Source organism: Camelus bactrianus, chromosome 5, assembly GCF_048773025.1.
Source record: "Camelus bactrianus isolate YW-2024 breed Bactrian camel chromosome 5, ASM4877302v1, whole genome shotgun sequence".
Lineage (NCBI taxonomy): Eukaryota > Metazoa > Chordata > Mammalia > Artiodactyla > Camelidae > Camelus > Camelus bactrianus.
The window spans coordinates 53,314,304-53,336,582 of NC_133543.1; the positions used below are offsets into that span (position 1 = coordinate 53,314,304).

General features: G+C 36.3%; 1 protein-coding gene across 1 annotated transcript in view; it reads left to right on the plus strand.

The window, feature by feature from the left end:
- The window catches only part of METAP1D (methionyl aminopeptidase type 1D, mitochondrial), an 83,183-nt gene that overhangs the window by 42,104 nt on the left and 18,800 nt on the right, over window positions 1–22,279 (plus strand).

The following is a 22,279-nucleotide window of genomic DNA, read 5'->3' on the forward strand; positions in this document are numbered from 1 at the left end:
TAATCTTCCAGCCCCACCCCCACCCCTAAAAATGAAAGTGTGAGACGAAAAGGATGGAGAAGATATGTGATCTAGTAAGTCTGGGTGACTAACGTTTTTACCTTATGATAAAAATTAATGTTTCTGTTTTACTGGCCTCTGACCAGTATTTTTACTTCAAAGTGCAATTAAGTTTCACTGACTCAATCTTTCATACAGAAATCATTTGCCTAGAAATAGATAATATTTTAGATCAGAATCTTTTAGATAGAAATTTTATCTAATCTCTGATTAAGAGCACTGAATTTATTGTTCAAAGCTCTAGGTTTTTAACTAGCTATTCTGAAAACTGAGAAGAGGGAAAGAATCAAGCCTTTAGCTTGATTTCCTTTATGAACTGAACCTCAGGTTGACAAATACGTAGTTTGAAAAAAGGAAAGTTTTCTTTATAGAAATATTCCTGCCAATGAATAAAGAAGGACTGATGAAATATTACCACTTGGCAAGCCCCAATGAATTAATGAATCTAGGCACTGACCATCAGTGGCTGCTAACATCACAAAAAGAGAGACAGCTGTCAGGGCACACCACCACCCCTTAAATAATCTTGCCAGGAAACTGAACTTGAATCAAAACAAGTCCCTAGGTTTAGTATCAGTCTATGGGGAATATAAGGGACAGAGACACCACTACGATATAACTAGTGAATTCCAGAATGAGGGAGATGCTAAGGACAAAGAAATTCATTTCTTTAACAAAGAAATTACATGGAAGAAAAAATAAAAGAGGGGTGAATTGATTAAACAGGCATAAGGGACACGTCAGTCAAATGCAACGTACAGGCTTTATTTGGGTCCTATTTTAACAAACCATTTGTTTCGTAAAAAGTTGAATTATTATATATATGTCATACACATATAACAAAAGGAGAGTATCTGAAGACGAAAAATATTTGTGTGTCTGGCTTCTTTGACTTGATTTTATATTTCAAAGATCCATCCATATCATTGTCTGTAGCTTTTAGTTCATTTTTTTGGTTGCTGTATAGTCTTCCATTTTATGAATTTATCATAATTTATTAATGAATTACTATCTTTTTATATGTGATAAGGTTGTATTATTAAATCATTAAAAAAGAGTTCTCATCTTTTAGATCTACATACTGAAATATTTACGTATGATACGATATCTGGGATTGGCTTCCAAATAATTCAGTGGGAAGGAGGATGGTTGTACATTAAACAAGATCAGTGTAAGTGGATAATTGTTAAAGCTAGTTGAGGGGTACATGGGAATTTCTTATAATAATCTTTCTACTTTTGTATATATTTCTAGTTTTCTACTAAAAATGAAAGTTTTTTAAATGTAGGCTTGGGTTGGAAACCTAGATCTGCCACTTGTAACTTTTGTGATCTTGGGCAAATCCCTTAACCTCCTTGAATCTCAGGAGTTTTTTGCCTGTAAAATATATACAAGAATATCTTCCCAGTTTACCTTACACAGATTGTTGGACCAAATTAAATAATCTGTATGAAGTTATTTTGTAAGTTACTACAAACATGTCAGCTATTTTATTATTGTTATTATAAAGCTTGTGAAAGGATACAGTTTTCCTGCTAAGAAAATTTGGTCCAGCAGATTCTGCTTCAGTGAGCAATATAGTTGTCCTATGTATATTTTGTCTATTAAAAAGCCCTGGAATAAGAATATAGTTACATGGCCAGCAAGGATATTTATTAACTAATTTGTAGTAATAGAGTAATTAGAAAAATTCATTTTAATTTTTTTCAAATACAAATTTCTCATAGCCTAGTCAATTAAATCTAATATGCTATTAATTTTCATTCGATAGTAGAATTATGAATTATTTTTTATTTTTACTATCCTTGATTTTTAAAAATTGCTTGAATTTAGCATATTAATAAATATTTTGAATTACTTGCATCATAATATACAGAAACCTGATTGTTAGAATGCTTTCTCTTCATCTTTTTTTTTTTATTTTTTAATTTTATTTGCTTCCTGGTTTTGGCATTATCTCTTCCTGCCCTCCTTCCTTCTTTTCCTGCCTTCTTTCCTCCCTCCCTTCTAGCATTTTACTGTGAAGTATAATATACAGAAACATATTCCCCAAAATGGGCAATTTAATGAGTGATCATAAAGCAATCATCTATATTACTACTGTGCCAATTAAAAAAAAAATTAGAGCATTACCTGTACCTCAGAAGAACTCTGATGCCTTTCTCAGTCCATATGTCTTCCATCTCCCAGGTAATCACAATCTTGACTTTAATAGTATTCACTTTCTTGCTTTCGTTTATAGTTTTACCCCCATATGTAGATTCCTAAAAGGTATGATTCAGTTTTGCCAGTTTTTGAACTTTATATAAATAGAATCACACAGTGGATTCTCTTTTTTGTGTGTCTGGCTTCTTTGACTTGATATTATATTTCAAAGATCCATCCATATCATTGTCTGTAGCTTCTAGTTCATTAATTTTGGTTGCTGTATAGTCTTCCATTTTATGAATTTGTCATAATTTATCCATCCTATTGTTGATGGACATTTGGGTTAGTTGCACTTTTTCCCATTACAGACAGACTTGTACGTGTCTTCTGGTGCACCTATGCATGCATTTCTGTTGTGTGTATACCTGGGAGTGAACCAGTGACCTCATTCTGACAAATGGTTTTTCAATGTAGTTGACACTCTCCAGTAGTATATGAGTGTTTTTGTTGCACCACATCCTCACCTGTACTTGTATTAAGTTTTTAAATACTTTCTTTAAAATATTTTTAGTAAAAACAACTTGGATAAATAAGTTTACTGTTGTCTATTACACCTTTATACTTGTAATTTAGAAGTCTGTGTTTTATCTGAAGAATGTGTGTGTAGGAGTATTTTACTTTTATTCTTTTGCCAGGGGAGACTGATCTAAGAAAGTATTGCTATGACTCATGTCAGAGAAGGTTTTGCCCATGTTCTCCTATAGGAGTTTTGTGGTGTCATGTCTTATATTTAAGTCTTCAAGCCATTTTGAGTTTATTTTTGTGTGTGGGGTGAGGGAGCATTCTAACATCGTTGATTTACAGGCGTCTGTCCAGGTTTCCCAACACCACTTGCTAAAGAGACTGTCTTTTCTCCATTGTTTATTCTTGCCTCCTTTGTCGAAGATAATTTGCTATAGGTGTGTGGGTTTATTTCTGGGCTCTCTAGTCTGTTCCATTGATCTATATGTCTCTTTTTGTGCCAATACCATGCTGTTTTGATTACTGTAACTTTGTAGGATTGTCTGAACTCCGGGAGGGTTATGCCTCCAGCTTTGTTCTTTCTCTTCAAGATTGCTTTGGCAATTCTGGGTCTTTTGTGGTTCCACATAAATTTTAGAATTATTTGTTCTGGTTCTGTGTCATGGGTAATTGGATAGGGATCACATTAAATCTGTAGATTGCTCTGGATAGTATGGCCATTGTAACAATATTAATTCTTCTATTCCAAGAGCATGGGATATCTTTCCATTTATTTGAATCATCTTTGATTTCCTTTATCGATGTTTTATAGTTCTCAGTGTATAAGTCTTTCACCTTCTCGGTCAGGTTTATTCGTAAGTATTTTTTGGACACAATTTTATTTTATTATTTAAAAAAAATTTTTTTGGACGCAATTTTAAAACAGATAGGTTTTTTAACTTTCTCTTTCTGATATTTTATTATTAGTGTAAAGAAATGCAACAGATTCCTGTATGTTAACCTTGTATCCTGTTATGTTGCTGAATTTATTTATCAGTTCTAATAGTTTTTGTGTGGAGTCTCTAGGGTTTTCTATATAGAGTATCATGTCATCTGCATATAATGACAATTTTACCTCTTCCCTTCCAATTTGGATACCTTTTATTTTTCTTGTCTGATTGCTGTGGTTAGGACTTTGAATACTACGTTGAATAGAACTGCTGAGAGTGGGCATCCTTGTCTTGTTCCAGATTTTAGTGGGAAGGCTTTCAGCTTTTCACCAGTGAGCACTATCTTGGCTATGGTTTGTCACATAAGCTTTTATTTTGTTGAGATATGTTCCCTCTGTACCCACTTTGGTGAGAGTTTTTAATCATGAATGGATGTTGAATTTTATCAAATGCTTTTTCTTCATCTGTTGAGATGATCATGTGTTTTTTGTCTTTTCTTTTATTGATGTGGTGTATCACATTGATTGATTTACATATGTTGAACCATCCTTGTGAGTGTAGGAGTATTTTAGAGGTGCATAAATTCGTTCTGAGCATTAATGTCCACTTTCTAGATTACATCTTCTTACCTAACTACTACTACTCTGAGGACCATAAGAAAATAGTATAGCTTTAAAAAATGAAGGAGCATTTGTGTATCTTTTTCATTCATAGTGATACTAAACCTATAATGAGTGATAGCTCAACTTCTTGATCACTATGTGGTGCCATGCCAATAAGTACTTAATATGTATGAACTTATTTAATCCTTACAACAATTTTTTTATTTTTCCATTTTTTAAGAAATGAAAAAATTGAGGCACAGAAAGTAAGTAACTTGCTGAAGGTTGGCAGCTAATAAATCTTAGAGCCAGAACTCCATCTAAGTTATGAACAGTTATTAACCAGACCTCCTGCCCACATTACATTGGTGAACTCTAGATAGTGACAATAGCCCTCTAGAGCCACCATGTTTCCTCTCAGGTGGCTCTATTGGGGCTTGAGTTGTCCATTCTGGTGCCAAGGGTCAGGGAAAGGGGCTTGCTTGACCTTCAAAACAGACTTGCTTCCTTTAACTTGCTCTCAAAGTTGGAAGAAGCTGAAGCAACATGAGGACCCTGGCTCTGGGGCTGGTACAGTTTCTGTGAGAAGGAGTAAGGCTTGGCCTTCTCTCCTCCCTCATATTTTCAGGGCCACTCAGCCTCTGTCCCCTTTCCAGTGGGAGCTGGAGAGTAAGAGCCTGAGAATGGGAGAGAAACATTAGGAGGTCATGAGATGGACTTTTCATTTTTCTTCATTGTCCATGTAGAACATGTTTCCCTCTAGAAACCACACTATAAATGGCAGTGACATTCCCAGGCTAGCTCAGAAAAGCCCATAAAGCTAAAATATTAGGTGTTCACAGCTGTATTGTTTCCTAGCTTTTTGTTTTCATTGCAAATATGTAGCATTTTAGTTATATTACAGGCAAGTGGGCCATATTGTTTATGTAGGAAGATTATTTCCAAATAGCTACAACCATCTTAATGTAGAACTAACTTTATCCTTAGTGTGGATCACTGACTACCATACAACATGCATTTGTTTTTTTGATAGTAAAATGGAAAACATTTCTAATAAGGTAAAGAATTATATTCTGTGGACACACTATGATGGGCACCAAGTTTTAATTAGCTAAGATACTTAAAAATTCTAGCAATACAAAAATCCATCTGCTTTTCATTTGTCATATATGCGCCTTTATTTACCAACCTACTTAAAACATTGAAACATTGATGTAGCTACCTGAACCACTTGTAGATCTTCAGATTTGTGTGGCAAAAGGAATGATAATTATGATCTGCTTCAGGCTACAGGCGAGAATAATTCAAAAGGAAATGTGCATTATTAATATGGCAGAGCTCATACATTCTCAATGTCAGTTTGCCACTTGTGGCTGAAAATTGCAGCCAGACAGGTTGGCTAGAGGCAAAAAGACTAGAGTTACATAATATTTATGAGGTCTGAAATTAGCAATCACCAAATCCAAATATTGCCAGTCTTTCGGATTACTCAGTGAGGTCAACATCATCTAGACATGACAATAGAGTTGAGAGCAGAGTGGTTGTGGTAATGATGAAACATTAGTGATAAGTATAAATTCCATCCATGTCAGTCCACTGCTACCTCCTTGACAGGATTTATAGCCCTCTTATTTTGTATATTACCCTGAAATACTTACCTGAGGGGCCCCATAACACTGTCCAAAAATCTACTTGCTGCCTAAGGTTTAATGACATAAAGGTGGAAGTAGAACTTCCCTCAGTGCAGTGCTTCTCCAACACTTCTAATGTTGAACTTCTGTGAGGACTTCTTGTCTCTCTGTACCTTATCACAAGCCCCAGACACTTTTCAGATTCCAGCCAGCATCTTAAGTCACACTGCACTCAGAAACTGGTGTCCAAACCTGTGCCCTCTTGTGCTATAATGTACTTGGGAGTTTTACTTGTATAGTATATGAGTAGCTAAAACTTGACCCCAGGATTACTCCTCAGAAGCACACGTGGCTGTGAACTGCACATTATAAATGCATGGATAACTACGGTTTCTACCATCAAGAAGCACCAGTCCTTGGGGAGAGGATAAGATCAGTGGTAGAGCACATGCTTAGTATGCATGAGGTCCTGGGTTCAATCCCCAGTACCACTATCTAAAAAAAAAATTTTTGTTAATTAAAAAAAAAAAGAAGCACCAGTCCTGGGGTTGTCCTTAACAGTAGCAGCTGCAGGTCGATGCTCATTTTAAATGCTTCATTTTTTCACATATAAATAGCATCCAAGATTTAAAATAACCCTACTATTTCCTACACTTCTTAGAATTCTTTAGGAAAGCTATTTTTTAAATTGCTAAATCAAATGCTCTTTAAACGTTTATTATTGAAAATTTCAAATATAGATAAAATAGAGAAAAATATATATATATAATCCTCCATGCTATTGTTACCTGTAGGTCAGATATTTTTAATGGAAAAAAATTAGTCATTTTTTTTTCTGCCAACTGTATGTCATAGGGATTTTCTAAACTTGCAGTAGAGTTGGAAGTAGTAGTGTTATGAGACTCATGGAGGAGACTTTATCAGGAGAGCATCTGCTCTAAGGGAGCAATAAAGAGAGGATCCCCCAATACCCTGGCCCCACGTCTACAACTTTAAGACATATTTGTCTTCCCAGGGGGAAGTCAGACTGAATACGAGAGGATCCTAGGAGCAAGAGCTATACAGAGACCTTGTTCAGAAAGCTAGCAGATTAGTTTTAAATTTATTTTTATTTAAGGTTCTTGGTCTCTTTCACTACTGTGAGACGAGGGGAAGTTTCCATGCTGTTTGCTCATTGCATTCAGGCCTTCTTGTGCCTACAGGCACAAGTTACATAAGGGCTGAATTAGGTGGGAACCCCAGCACTGAGAAGTTTACTGTTGCCCCAACCCAACCTAGACACATAATACAAAAACAGGACTCAGCTGTAAAATTAGGTAAATAAGTGCAGAATAATAAGTCTTTAAAAGTTCTAATTCTCTCCCCCAATCCCTCATGATTAGGTTGTTGCTTTTGGGGGGAAATGTTTTAAATATCAGACCTTTCCAAAAAATCTGCCCTTCTTTTCTGATGTCTTTAATTTACTGGCACGTCTAGCACCTGGTAGCCTACCTGGTTCAGGTAGGGAAGAGGGAGGGTAACACTAGATGCAAGATGAGAGAGGGTGCATTGGCAATGATAAGTCTAGTTAACCCCAGTCAGTCCCAACTCACTTCTTCCCAAAGGAAAAAGTATGTGAGTCTGCATGTGTGGTTTTTTTGATGTATTAAGGAGCATAAAAATATGACACTGGCATATTACACTTCAACTTTTTAAACTTCAGGGGTTTTTTTTTAAAGAAAAACAAATTTAATATACAGAAATAAATTACTGTCCTATATTTAGGCAGAAAATATAATGGAAAAAATTTCATTTATAAAAGCAACCAAGAATATAAAATATCCAGAAGTAAACAAATAAGGATTATATAAGACCTATGTGAAGACATTAGATGTCTACTGAGATATATTAAAGAAGACTGCAGTAAATGTGAGGACATCTCTTAAATAAGACAACTAAATATTTGAAAGAGTCATATTCTCCCTAGATTAACTGATAAATTCAATGGAAGCCCAATCATATGGCTGAAAACACTTTAAACAAGGTTGAAATGCAAATGGCAAACTGAAAAAAGCATTTGCAACAAATATAGTACACAAATGTTTGTTTCTAATGCACAGAGACTCTTAAAAATAAGTCCAGTAAAAAACCACCCAAGAGACCTGTATGGAGATTTCACTCACACACACACAAACAAAAGGTAAATAAAGAGATTTTCAACCTAGTAGTACCTGAAGAAAAATAAGTAAAAGCAAGATACCATTTTTCATTAATGACTGCCAAGATTTCAACATTAATAATTGGTGAGGGTGCAGGGAAATAGGCACCTTTGGGAATATAAATTGCTATTTTGTGGAGAACAGTTCTGCAGGTATGTCAGAATTTTGTGTATTTTTTAAGCCAAGAATTCTACTGCTGGGAATTTAAGTTAAAAAGAATAATTACAAATACATGTATTTGTAAAAAGTATATTATACAGGGCAAAAAACAAAGGAAGAACTCACCTAAATACTCACTGGTTAAATAAAGTGCTATGTTCCCCATCCATATAAAGAGATAATATTAAACCAGTAAAATAACCCAAGAAGATAAAAAGTATCATGTAGATCTATATTTTTTGATAAAGACAGGTATCTTCCATATATTGTAGAGAGAAATTAATTACTTTCAAAATAAAAGTTTAATAAAACTATATATACTGACAGGGTTTTTATAAGATAATAAATTAATATACTAAAAATATAATAACAATATATTAATGGGTACATAGAGAAATGGTCTAAAGTGTGTTTGCTGAATGTTAGCAGTGATTATTTGAGAAAGGTTTTTATTGTTTTTTTACTTTATACTGTTTATGCCTTCTCAGTATTGTATAAATGTTTAATATCCCAAATGAACAATTTTCATAATCAGAAAAAACAAAACATGGGCTTCCCGTGAACTCTGGCTTGTTCTGTGTGGTTGCCAGGAAAGACAAAGCACATTCACTGGGGAGGATGACCCTTGAGAAGTGGGCTCAGAAAGAGAAAGTTAATGCTGGACACTTGTCTTCTTCACAGCTGCCAAAGACCCACTGAAGAGCTTCCAGTGGGAGGGAAGTGATTGCAAAAGTTGCTTCCATACTTTTGTTAGAAAGTGCCTATTCCATATGGCACAAAGTGGTAGGATGGTTGTCCAGGGTAGTCTTTCAGCTTGCTGACTAGCCATCCCTTGGTCAGATCATCCCTTGGTCGGACTCACTGTAGAGCTCAGTTTTGACAATCAAAGGGAGAGGAATCTGTGGAGTTGCTGTTCATGAGTTCCCACCTGTTGCCTTCCATGTTCCTTATCAGATTCTTTCTTTTGACTCAGAGCTAGAGCAAGGTGATTTGCAGCTCTTTCTAAAGGCTGTTTCTGCTTTTACTCTTGCTCCTTCTCTTTTTCACTTCCTAGGAGCCATCGCAGGTGAAGACATGGTTGTTGTCCAGAGCGAGTGCTGTGTCCTCATGCCTCTGTGTGCTTTTATACACAACTCTATGCCTGATTGTACTCTTGGGGCCTCGTCTCATTTGCAGTGGGGCTCCCCAAATTTTCTTCTTTCTTCTCGAATGAAGAAGTTTTCATAGATTTCCAGCTAATGCTTTTTTTTTTTTTAAACTATAGTTTGGTGTCTCAGAAATCTTTCCCTATGGGGTATTTGCTTGGATTCTGAAAATACAGCTAGGGTCTTGAAGTAGTTTCTGAATAAATAATGAAACGTGTTCAAAGTCTGTAACTCTTCTTTCTCCTTAACCACATCCTAGATAACCCACCAATGGTGAGTGTCATTTGTGTGAATAGATTCTCTAGTTTTAGTTTTCAAGGCCTTTTTTTTTCTTATTCTAGCTGTCCGAATGATTAATGTGACTAGGAAAATACTGTTGACCCATTTAAATCATGTCAAACAACATCCATTGCTCATCTACATAATGAAATACACACTGAACATTACATCTTAAGTGTGGGAGCCAGTGAACTACAAAATAATTTTTATTCCTGTAGCTTATGAAATAAAATAGAAGACATTAGGACTAACTGTAGCATTAAATATTAAACTATTCAGATGGTAATTGTCAGTGAAAATCACCAATAAACTGAAACAGCTAATAGCATTTCTGCTTTAGTAGCTAATTAGAAGTAGTAGGGGTGGTTACATGCAACAGTGTGAGTTTAAAAGAAGTCTTTATGTCAAAATGTGTTTTAATATGATTTGACTATTATGGGATTTAGTGTATATAGTTGAGTTTTTTCAATTGTTGATCAGTGGTTGTGAAAATAGCAGTTTGCTGAAAAATTAGAAAAAAGTTGTCTGACATTTTTACCATGGTTTCATTAAATTGGTCCCTGAATAATTTTAAAGACAGCTAATTTATAGTTGAAACTATTTTGATCAATAATCAGGTAACAAAGATAAGCTTTGACTACTTTTGAAATATTTAAATTTTGTAAGGACATCATTTGCAGTGTTTTATATAAATAAATGCAAATTTTAAAGGCACTGAAATTAGGCCATCAAGTTACCATGGTTACACCTTTCCAAGTTATTTTGTGTATCGTGTAAATAGGTCTGTGAGTCACTGATAATTATTTGTTTTTTTGTTTGTTCTGTTGGTAATTCTGTGTTTAGCTGAATTTAATACAGTTCACACAGTGCTTTAGTTTATGTATATTTCAGTGTTTGTGATTGACAGTGATTGAGCATTTCTTATGGAGTGCTTGCCTTTTTTGTCATAAATGATGTATGTTGGTAGTGCTTGAAATGTAAATAAGTTCTTCCTGTATCACTGTTTAATAAACAGGAATTTTTATGCAAAAAAGACTTCTTGTAAGGAACATTTAAGCAATAAGGTTTGGTGAGCTCTAGAATATTTCTATTAAATAGTTGCACACCAAAAAAGTATGTTTAAATTCTTACAGACTTAAGTTACTGAGGTTACCAAGGACAACATAACAGTTTATGGATAAGCATAGCACTGCCTGAACACTATTCAGTAATTGAATAAAAATAGCAACATTCTGCTCTCTCAAAATTATTAGCGATAATGAGCTTTACAGGGAATGTCTTCACTACCAAGTGGATTTCTAGAACATGATTTCTCTCATCCCACCCTTTGCACAAATTTAAAAACTATTCTGTATACCTGTGTGTCTGGAGGGATGTAATTCTCGGGGAAAAAAGCTGGGGTCTTTTATGCTTCTAAGGAAGAAGAGATTTTCCTTAGACTTTGCCATTAATCATCAGCTTTCTAGCAAGGATCCACCAAGAACTCTCAGAAAAATGTCAAAATTAGGCTGTGCATAATTCATTCTATTGAGTTTAAGCCTCTTCTCAATACACTACATTCATGAGCTGCTGTCCTGTTTGTAAAGTATTTCTACATCTGCAGTCTCATTTGACGGTCAGAGTGGTCTTGTGATAAAGGCAGGAGAGGACCAGTGCTTTGGATAGTGTAGTTTTTAAGTAGCAGTTCTGGGACCCAACCAAGGATCTCGTGAATATTTTGTGAATTACTTACTTTGTGAATTATTCAAAGTGCAGTTTGAAATCCAGGCAGTTTTCTATCTACTGATTAGTCCATTTTAGAGGGACCTTCTCCCACAGTCAGGCATCAATGTCATAATTACCATTTACCAAGTGCTCACCTCCTGCCACTGTCCATTCCTCGTGTCATACAGTTATCACGACAACCCTGCGAGGAAGGTATTATAATTCCTGTTAACAGATGAGGAAACTAAGGCTTCAGAGTTTAACTAATTTGTCCAAGCAAACCAACTAATGCTCACAGAAGGGAAACCAATTTAAAAAAGAACTCAAGTAAATATAACTAGGAAGGCACATCTTTTGGAGGAAAATCCCATGGCACATTCAAAGCAAAACATAAAGTGTTTTAAATTCCACTGTTTCTTTCTTTTTACCTCCAAATTGGCTATGTTTTATTTAGGCATTTAGGAGTTGTTTTTCTTTTTATAACAGTCTGGTAGAAGTATAGCTCAAAAATGTTCACATTAAATAATAACATACTTCGCATATTGTACACATCAAATATTTCAGTAATTTGTCTCTATTGAAGACTTTAAAAATGAGATGACAGATCTGTCATTCTATCAGGTGTAAATGATCTTGGTCAGCTAAGGTTTTTGAGTAATACTGTGTTTTCAGATACGAGAGGCAGCCTGCTTTATACAGATAAAGACTATACGTTTTGGTAGTGGTGGTGGTGGGTTTTATTTTTTATCTTTAGTACAGAAAATAATGATTTTATGGCTGAGCATTCATATCCGGAAAAAAAAATCCAAGAGCCAGTTTGTAAGCAGGCTTCTGTGGGACTCCCTTTTAAAGCCTGTACTGTTTTAATACATTGTAGTTTTTGCGTTAATTCCTAAAGTTATGGACTTGTTATTTATTCACATGGATAACTAAAGTCTACATAGTTGAATTGAATATAAAGTAATTTGTGGGTAGATAACTGTATCAAAAAGCTACCAACAGATAATTTGGAACTTTTTCTTTTGCTAGAGAGGCTAGTGTGTATTTCCTCCTTATTTTTTGTGAAAACGACTCCTTAATGAATGATCTTAGCGTCTATGGTCTTGAATCCGTGTAATCTTAATTGCAGAAATGTGGAAATATATTGGTTTCTTGGAGTTTAGTTTTCTCATTGTAAATTGTGATTATTGACCGACCTACCTACCTACCACTTCTATTTATTGCCTAGTTACAGGGCAGAGACAAAACTCCCACAATTGTCAAAATACCACCATGAGATTTATATTTAAATGGTTTCTTTTTATTTCATGCCTTTCACTTGAAGTTGTACAATGAAAACATTTTCAGGAAAATATTAAGATGTAGGTTTTTGTGGAGTGTTTTTTGTTTTTTGGTAATGATACTGCAGTCTGGGTCAAATCTCTGAGCTATTTTAAACCAGTTGTTTTCATAAATAACTTTAAAGTGCTCATAAAAAGAAAGAAAAAGAAATACATCCATTAATATAACTAGAGCATGTTACATATAGAATTCAGTTGACAGTGTTGTGAGAAGAAGACTAAAATTATACTCTTTTCAAATGCTTTAATACAATTGAAAAGTATTCATACTAATGCTTTGCCTTTGATCATAAATTATAAGTCCCAATGTCTTCTAATACTGGACATTTTTAAGCAAATAACTAATATTTTTGAGTAGTATTTTACAGGACAGTAGTATTTAAGGATAGTGTTTTTTAAAGAATTAAGGAAGGACTTTCTGTCATTTTTTTTTAACTCATGATACTTGTACATGGACTTTCTCTAAAGTTGAATTCCTTGTGTTGTTTCTGTGAAATTGCTCATTCTGATGCTTCAGTATAAATTTTTTCTATTTTTTTCCTCTTCTTTAACCCAAGTATGTGAGGACACAGGAATGTTTTTTTTGAGAGACTTTGGAAAGTTGAAGTTTGCCAGATGTTCTGTGCTAACCTAGAAGTGTGCATTCTCTGGATATCAGGACTGTGTGAAATTCTTTCCTGTTACATTGACAGAACGAATGTTTGCTTTTGGTTCATTTTGGTGTCGTACTTCTACTCTGATCAGAGCTTGTCTTTTATTCTGTATTTAAATATTACGGCATCCAGAAAATCTGGCAAAGAAAATGATATTTTGATGACATTTTTCACAGGGCTCAACTAGAATGAATTATTACATTTTAACCCCAGCCCTAATAAACAGCTCCTTTATTTCCCGTGGAAGGATACAATATTTCTTTGTCCATGAAGTTGCCTGAGTATTTGTATTGTTGAAGTGCTAAAAAGCTGCTTTTCTCTAAACTTTAGCTGAGAGACAATGGGATTTTCTAAGCATATAGTATTACAGTATGACTCCATATTTTATGGTTATAAAGATGAATTTAAATTTCAGATTTTGAACTAAACATTTTTCATCTTAAATGGAGAAATTTCATACAGTAATCCTAGTTCCTTTTAGATTCATCATTTCCATGTAACCTTCCCTTTATCCACCAAATGATCTGCTTTTAGTTTTAGATTTTGAGTTCTTACTGTAATCTTTGATGCTCCTCCCCCAGCTGCGGTTGGGACAGCTAAAGGAACTTTTTTCTAGGCCCACAAACATGAGGCTACTTTATTAAGTAGATGTGTTTATTGATCTGTGTTTCTAGAATAGGTTGGGGTGTTTATGCCTCCCAAGAAGAGGGAAATGCTTTCTGTTTAAGTTACAGATCTCTGGGAGCTGGTGGTGTAGACTAATGAGTAATCACACATGTTCCAGTTAGCTTTTATAAAGAAGCAAAATGACATATTTTTTCTAATCCCATTTCTGAACTTGTCATTGGCATTATACTCTATCAGTTGCCATTGATAGATTTTTTAAAAGGAAGAGGGATGTAGCACAGAGCCAACTTCCTGATGGCGCCTTGGGGAAAGTCATGTTTTGCCATGACCTGGGCATCATTCTTGAATGTTGTTATTATTGGTAAAGGGTGCCCTCAGGCCACTGTCCTTCCTCTTCCCAGAAGTGCTCTGTGGCTGGTTTTCCAGCCCATCTTCTCTAGAACTAGGACTGCCAGGCTTTGGTTTATGGGCTTGATGGTGAGTTCTGACATCCATAGCCTAGTATCTGGGGTGAAGACCTACTATCTCACCTTCACTTGACTACTTAGTTTTATAGTAATAGTGGCCCAATTCTATTTTAAGATGAGAATGATGAAGTCTCATAGAAATTATAAATGTAGAGCTTTTAGGCAACTAGGACAAATTTTTACATTTCAGCATAAAAATGACTTGTGATTTTTTTTGGTCACTTCAAATACTTTACACATTGCTTTCTTATTTCTATGGAATCCTTGTCACTGTTTTAGTGGTCTTAGCTATAAGTAACTTCAAGGACAACACTGTTGGATGTCAAGTAGACCCTTTATTTCAGATAACTATTTATGCCCGTATACTTTAGACTCGGCTATGTGCTTTATTGTGAGCATTAAAGAAAATGATCTGTTTTCCAACACCTGCATAACAACTGGGCCTTTATCCTCTTGGGAAATGCTGTTTGATAAACACTGTAGCTTTATCATCCAGAGGCTGTTGCCAAATGCAGTTAATTAAGAAGAAAAAAAAAGGTTTTTTTACAGGTTTCTGAAACAGATCCACTTTCTCCTTGTAATGGCATCTTAGCTTGAAATCCAGGAAGCAATGGTGTATGGTATCCATATCCATGATTTCCTGAATTGGAGAAAAAGTGTGGAAAGCATCTGGGGAGAGGGAGGCTCTTTACCAGCTTGTTTCCTGTAAGCTCAATTGGAAGACCTTGTCTGTGCAAATAGATTTCAAAATAGAGCCTGCCCTTTGACTGTCTCCATAATTACATGGCTTGCTCTGTATTTTATTTGGCAGCCACAGCAGTTAACCCCTGGAAGAAAGGGGCTGATGGCATGGCCAGCTTAGCTCCCCAGACATATCCATGGGAATGAATAAAGCACTGTTTGGGGAAGCCCATAGCTGAAAACACACCAGAACTCAACTGAAACTTTTTAAAAACAAGTTTAATAATGTTTATTATGATTGGTTTAAAAACTTACTTAGCCCCTATTATTTAGATGGTAGAGAGGTATTAACTGTTTAAAAGAAAATTGGGGGAGTTCCTTGTTGCTTTGATGTAATCAACGTCTGTCAACAGGATGAATTTGCTTTTGTTTAGTTCCAAGGGCCCTTGTCCTTTAGCTGTGCCCAATCAGTGTTTGCTTCAGCCTGGGGCATTCCCCTAGCTGTTTGGGGTTTTTTTTTCTTCTTCTTCTTCCTCCTCTTCTTCTTCTTCCTCTTCTTCTTCAACAGATACACAGGTTTATTTCTTATGAAATGTGAGCTTCTCTTCTGCTTTATAGTCTCCTTGAAATGCAGAGGAATTTTCATATATATATATATATATATATATATATATATATATATATATATATAAAATTTTTAAAAATTGAAGTATAGTCAGTTACAATATGTCAAGTTCTGGTGTACAGCATAATGTCCCAGTCATATACATACATATATTCCTTTTCAAATTCTTTTTCGTTAGAGGTTACAACAAGATAGTGAAGGACTTTCAGTCGTTCTCATTTACTTTTGAAATATGTACCTCTTAGTACTAGATTATAAAAATCAATGGGAATTACATCAAGTGATGCAGGCTCTTTAATTTTCCTTTCACAACATTTGTGCAAGTTATCAAACCTATCAAGCGGACAGTCAGTGTTGTAGGTCAGGAAATTTAAGACATGGCTACATCCGCAGTGCTCTCTTTTGGACTTGAAGCACCCGGTGCTGTAACAGCCTGTGCTCCTACTCAGGGTAATTGGTTGGAGTTCATGAAGTGTGACCTTTCTGTGGTTCTAAATCAGCACCTTGAAAATATATTTTATGGTGCAGTCCCTCCTGAGGAAGCAATATTTCTAAACAGTTAAAAATATCTCAGATTGCTGTCACAAAGTTGCTTTTTAAAACATTAATGGTAATGTATTATTTTAGCAAATCATTTGGTTTAAAATTAAAATTATCAATGAGTGTAAGAGCCGTATTTGAAAATGAATTAGCAAAACAGTGTTGTTTTCTCTCTTAGTAATCATAAATCATTTAAATCTGGCAGGCATTCCTCCCTTCATCCAAAATAATTGCCTCCATTTGTAAAATCAATTAGATGTTGATATGCTATAAATAATAGTTGTGTAAGTAGACTTTGGCATTTGCTGATCTTTATGAAAAAATACATTCAGTAAGACATTTCACAGGGTGTCTTTTAAATTACTTATTCTCTCTGGTTGACATTGTTGGCTAACGTGAAGTGATACAGGCTACTTTATTGTGTTGTTTTCTACCCAGATATTTGAAGCCTGTGAAATATAACGTAACAGGATTGATGGTGCTTTGCAGGGTGTAAGTGCTTCCCTGGAAACGTACAATGAAACATAGAGGTGTTGGTAGCCCACACTTGAGTACAAACGTGCTTTGTTCAGTTTTACAACTGCTTAAGATAATAAGCATTTTAAGTGTATCTTTGAAAGTTCATTCAGACCCCTCCCTTAAAAATACTTGTTGACCAAAAGAAAACTCACATTTCCCAGGGTAAAATCGGCTTAATTAAGGGTCATTAATAGAGGTGCACATAAAAACCCAGGGCTCAGTGGGTGAAATGGAAGCGTTTCATTATGTAGTGTAGAATGCATGCACAGATAACAATTAAAATGGACCCTGAGTTAAGAGGCCAATGAAGATAGGGCATGTCGCTTGCAGCAACATTAGTTATTTTAAATGCATCCCCCCCACCATCATACTTGAATTCTGTAGTCGCACCTTTCAGGCTTAATTTGTAATGGGAAATAAAATGCAGCTTTTAGAAATTGATGTTACTACTGAATGTGAAAATATTTAAAACCGTAACCTAGATTTACATTGCAAATACAAATTTAAAATATGAAGGGTGTACTGCAGGATCCAGAGGACAGATAGCAATTTCAAGAGACAGTCAGGCTGCTCAGTGTGCTCCTCTGTGAAGGGAAAGAAGCAGTTGCCTATAATTTTCGACATTCAGCTCAAACCAGGAGCTGACAGAATTTTTATGACACTGAACATAAATTCTTATTATTACCTGTGATAACTGTAAATATTGTAGTATTCATTACAAATAACATATAGATTTACTGCCTAAGGAAACCCTATATAGAGTTTCCGTTACCTAATTGGCAGTAATAACACTCAGTAGGATCATGTCTTTTAAGATCAAATTAGTCCAAAGCAGCTCCTTGCTGATCTGGGGCTCTCCTCTGCTGAGGTTTCTGATTTCCTACTGGCATCTTCTAAACTTCAGATTAGTCAACTTGCCCCTTGTTTCCTGAAAATAGCTTTAACCAAAGACTGTTTACTGTGAGTCCTGGGTAATGATGGTGCCCAGAAGATGGAGAGACCAGTCCTGTGGTGATGGTAACCTGGCTGCGGTCCCTGCCTCTGATAATGGACATCGTGCACCAAGTTAGCTGTAACATTGATGGTAGCAAGTTGGAAGTTAGATGTAGTCATAAGAATGTATCAGGAGTTCTTCTATTTATTTATTTTTTAAATTGAGATATAACTGACATGTAACATTGCATTTGTTTTGGATGTATAAAGCATTGCCTTTGTAAAGAGAGGAAATATATAGGAAATTCAACAAACCTTTTCGGCAGTGGTCTACAGCAGACACTGTAGTTTGTAACCCTGAATATAATTGGGGATTTTAATTTTGCTCACTCTGCATTTAGAAAGTTTGTTAATTATTATTTATTAATTATACTATGATAAACAAAGTTGAGGATCTTGCCCCCCTTCCATTTTTTCCACGTTAATTGGAGGACCATTATCTTCTAAAGGCTCATGCTGTAAGACCATTTCTTCATTTCACCTGTGAAAATACTAAATTGTTTTTTTCTGGTTTATAATGAATAGTTCATGGAATAAGCATGGTATGATACCTTATTATCCTGTTACTTTGTGACAACATGTATAGGGTTCTTTTATCAGATTGAAAGAAAAGATTTTGCTTCTAATAAAAAAAATTTCTTGTGAAAGTGGAATTGCTGAATATACTTCAAAACCATAATTGTCAGTGGATTGCATATGTTCGGGCTTTGTTCTCGATGTTTAGGTCACGTGTGGATGTGCCTCATCTTTTCGGCAGTGAGCCCATCATTTGGCAGGACAGGTGTGTTGGCAACAGTGTTCCTCCTAGAAGTGAATGTCTCAAAGCCTCATCCTGATATCCTTGTAGAGGCTGGTGACTCCATGCCTCGAGTTTAAGTCCATAGGAAAGATTCCCCCAATAATGACTGTGTACTTGAACTTGATAATACTGATAAAGATGATCTCTCTTTTGTGTCATCAGCTGCATTGAAAAAAATCTTCATCAGTCTTAAAATTGATTGGACTCTGCATCATCCCATTGCCTGGGATGTCGCATGACAATCAGATGCTGCTGAATGAAGGCACAAATGTCAGAGCTGAAAGAGACCTCAGAGATGATGAAGTTCAGCTCCCTCATGTCACTAAGCCTTCTGCAGCAGTGGGCAGTGTCTGTGAAGTGCTGCACAGAGCTTGGCCCCAGGAAGCTCTCAGCCAGCGTTCACTGCTATTGTTGTTGCGCGAGGTCACACAGTTAGCTCTTGGCAGAACCAGGAGCAGAATCTTTGGCTCCAGTGCTGTATCACTTGGGCCCACTGTTCATGAGGATTATCACCATCTAATATAATCAAATGTACTTGTCGGTTTACTTCTTGTCTGCGTCCCACCACGGAATATAAGCTCCATGAGGCAGACTTTTTCACCTGGTTCACCTGGTGTCCAACGCATGGCATGTAGGAGGAGTTCAGTAAGCAGCTGTCAAATAAAAGAATAAATAAATGTAGAGGCCCACAGGTAAATAAATATGTTGAATATTCAGAAGGGAAAGAAAAGATACTAACATTTATGGAACACCTACTTTTTGAAGATGGTTTACAAACACGTGCTCTGTCAGCTGGTGCTCACAGCAGCCTAGTGGTGAGGAAAGCACTGCTGTTCCCATATCATGGTGGAGAAAGCGGGGCTCAGAAGTTTTGGTAACTCAGATCTGACTTCAAAGCGCATGTTATTTTCACCACCACAATGTGTCCCACTTAGAACTGTTCTAAGACTTTTCATGAAAAGTATCTTCATTCTTAATGTTGGCTGATCCCATGGTATTTTTTTTGACAATTAAAAAAAAAAAACTTTCCTTGAAATCAAATCTCTGAAGAAACACATTCTATAGCAAAGCGTACCAGCTACGAGAGCCCATGCACACTGTTGAAAGGCAGTGTGGAGTGGCAGACGCAGCCCTGGATTTGCATTTTGAGGACTCTAGCCAGGGCCACCAGAGTTGTGAGCCTTAGTTCCTCATCCATAAAATAGTGACATCAACAGCCGACCATCTCCCTAACAGAGTTGGTAAGAGTTAGTGTATGTAGAGCACCTAGCACTGTGATTAAGTAAACAAAGTGGCCGTTAAGTGTTGACCACGATGGGGAGAGTATAGCTCAGTAGTAGAGTGCACGCTTAGCATGCATGAGGTCCTGGGTTCAATCCCTATGTACCTCCATTAAAGTAAACAAATAAACCTGTTTACCCACCCCCCCAAAAAAATCTGGAATTAAAAAAAGAAAAAAGAGTGTTAACCACTATTGTTACTATTTCTATTACTGCTATCATTATTAATAGTCATCATAATACATGCTTTCCTCAGATTGTTTCCACCTGAGCCTTTCCTCGGCTTTAGATAGGACCCAGATTTTCCATTCCATGTCCACAGACTGCCCAAACCAAACCTCACTGAAGCATGTATTTGGTCAGCAAAGGGAGCCTGGCTTGAGAAGGAGGGTGGATTAGGTCAACCCACCACCACTTTTGGAAAAATAACTTAATAATCATAATAGTAACTTTTAATAATTTTATGATAGCGTTTACATTTTCTGAGTGTGTCCTGGTGCGTCATTAGCTCATGACTTTCTCATGCACGTGAGAGAAGTAATGGACTCTATGGAGGACCCACTTTCCCTGAGCTTTGGCACTTCCTGCAGGAACCCCGGGGGAGTTAGCTTACCATAATGTGCCTCCATTCTTCAGCTGTGAAATGGAGCAGTAACAGTTCACAGCTTATGGGGTTCTCACGAAGATTAATGATCTAACATATGTAAAGGGTCTAGTACAGTAATTGACGCGTAACAAGTGCTCAGTATCAGAAGCTATTATGAAGCCCATGTTTTCTTTCTTATTTTACTTTTTAAGTATTCTTGAAGGAGCTATCGTTTATTGAACATCTACTAAATGCCAGGCACTTTCACATACCTTATTCCAATTAATTCTCACCTAAGACTCAAAGCAAGACCCTTGCTCGGGGACACACTGCTAACAAGTGGCAGAGCTGAGATGGAAGCCCAGCGATCTGCTGTCACTAGGGGACTACCCTGCCCCTCACAGACCAGTTAGCTAACAAGCCTCAGGCTGGGCTGTTGTCTTTAGGGAAATGCTGTACTTTACAAGCTTTAAGGAATATGTACCTGCCTCTATCAAGCAACTATTTTTTTTTAAAGAAGTGATATTACTGGCAGCATTTTGTCTGGTGTTTGGGATTGTTTAAAATAATACCCAAAATACCTCAGTAAGTTTGAGTCAACAATATTACATTCAATTTTATGGAAGAACATAACTGAGTGAAACTTGTGACACTGAAGCAGTGACCCATGGGGTGTGTTTGCATCTGTGCCTTTTTCCAATTCACTTAGGAATCTGGAGTTTGGGGGCCCATACTCACCTGCAATTTGTGTTTCCATTATGTTTCACAGCTGAAAGGTTACTCGAGACCAGTAATTCTCAAACTTTAGTGTGCATCAGAAGCACCCTGGGAAGGGCTTGGTGAAAACAAGGATTGCTGACCTCTTCCCAGAGTCTGTGTCAGTAAACTGAGGAGGGGCCCAAGAATTTGCATCTTTCTCCCACGTGATACTGATATGCTGGTCTGGGTACCACATTTTGAGAACCAGCGCTCTCAACCAGGAGTCAACAGACTTCTTCTGTAAGGGGCAGAGAGTAAATATTTTAGGCTTTGCAAGCCATATGTTCTCTGTCATAACGACTCAACTCTGCCACTGCTGCTCAAAAGCAGCCGTGGATAACTGTAAGCAAATGAATGTAGCTGTGTTCCAATAAACCTTGATTTATTGGCACTGAAGTTTAAATTTTGTCTAGTTTCACGTGTTACAAAGGTTTTTTTATGATTTTTTTTCAGCCACTTATAAATGTAAAAATCATTTTTAGGTTGTGGGCTGTGTAAAAACCGGCAGCAGGCCGGATTTGCCCTTTGGGTTTATTGTTTGCCAACCCTTGGCAGGCAATTATGACATGTTGGGGACTTTTTTAAACTATTGTTTTAATTATAAAATGAATGCAGGTGAATGTTTTTTAAAGTCTACCAGTATAGAAGAAAATGAAATGAATCAGGAAGTCTCCTCCCTTACCCCTAGCCCCAATCCCATGCCCCAGAAATAACCACTATTGGTGAACATCAATTTTCAGAAATGTTATAGGCATATACAGGCTTATGTAAATGGATAAGCACTTTTTACATTAATGGACTTTTTATACGTATTGCTCAGCTTTTGCTATTTTCCTAGCAATATATTGTGACCTCTTTCCATATCAATACATAGAGGTGATTTATTCTCTTGAATACCTCTATAGTTGTCTGTTGTATAGACTTACCATAACACGTTTAGCCAGTCCCTCCAGATGGACATTTGGATGATTTCTCATTTTTCTCTACCACACAGTGCTGCAGCTCATCTTCGCACACCTGTCACTGCGTAAGG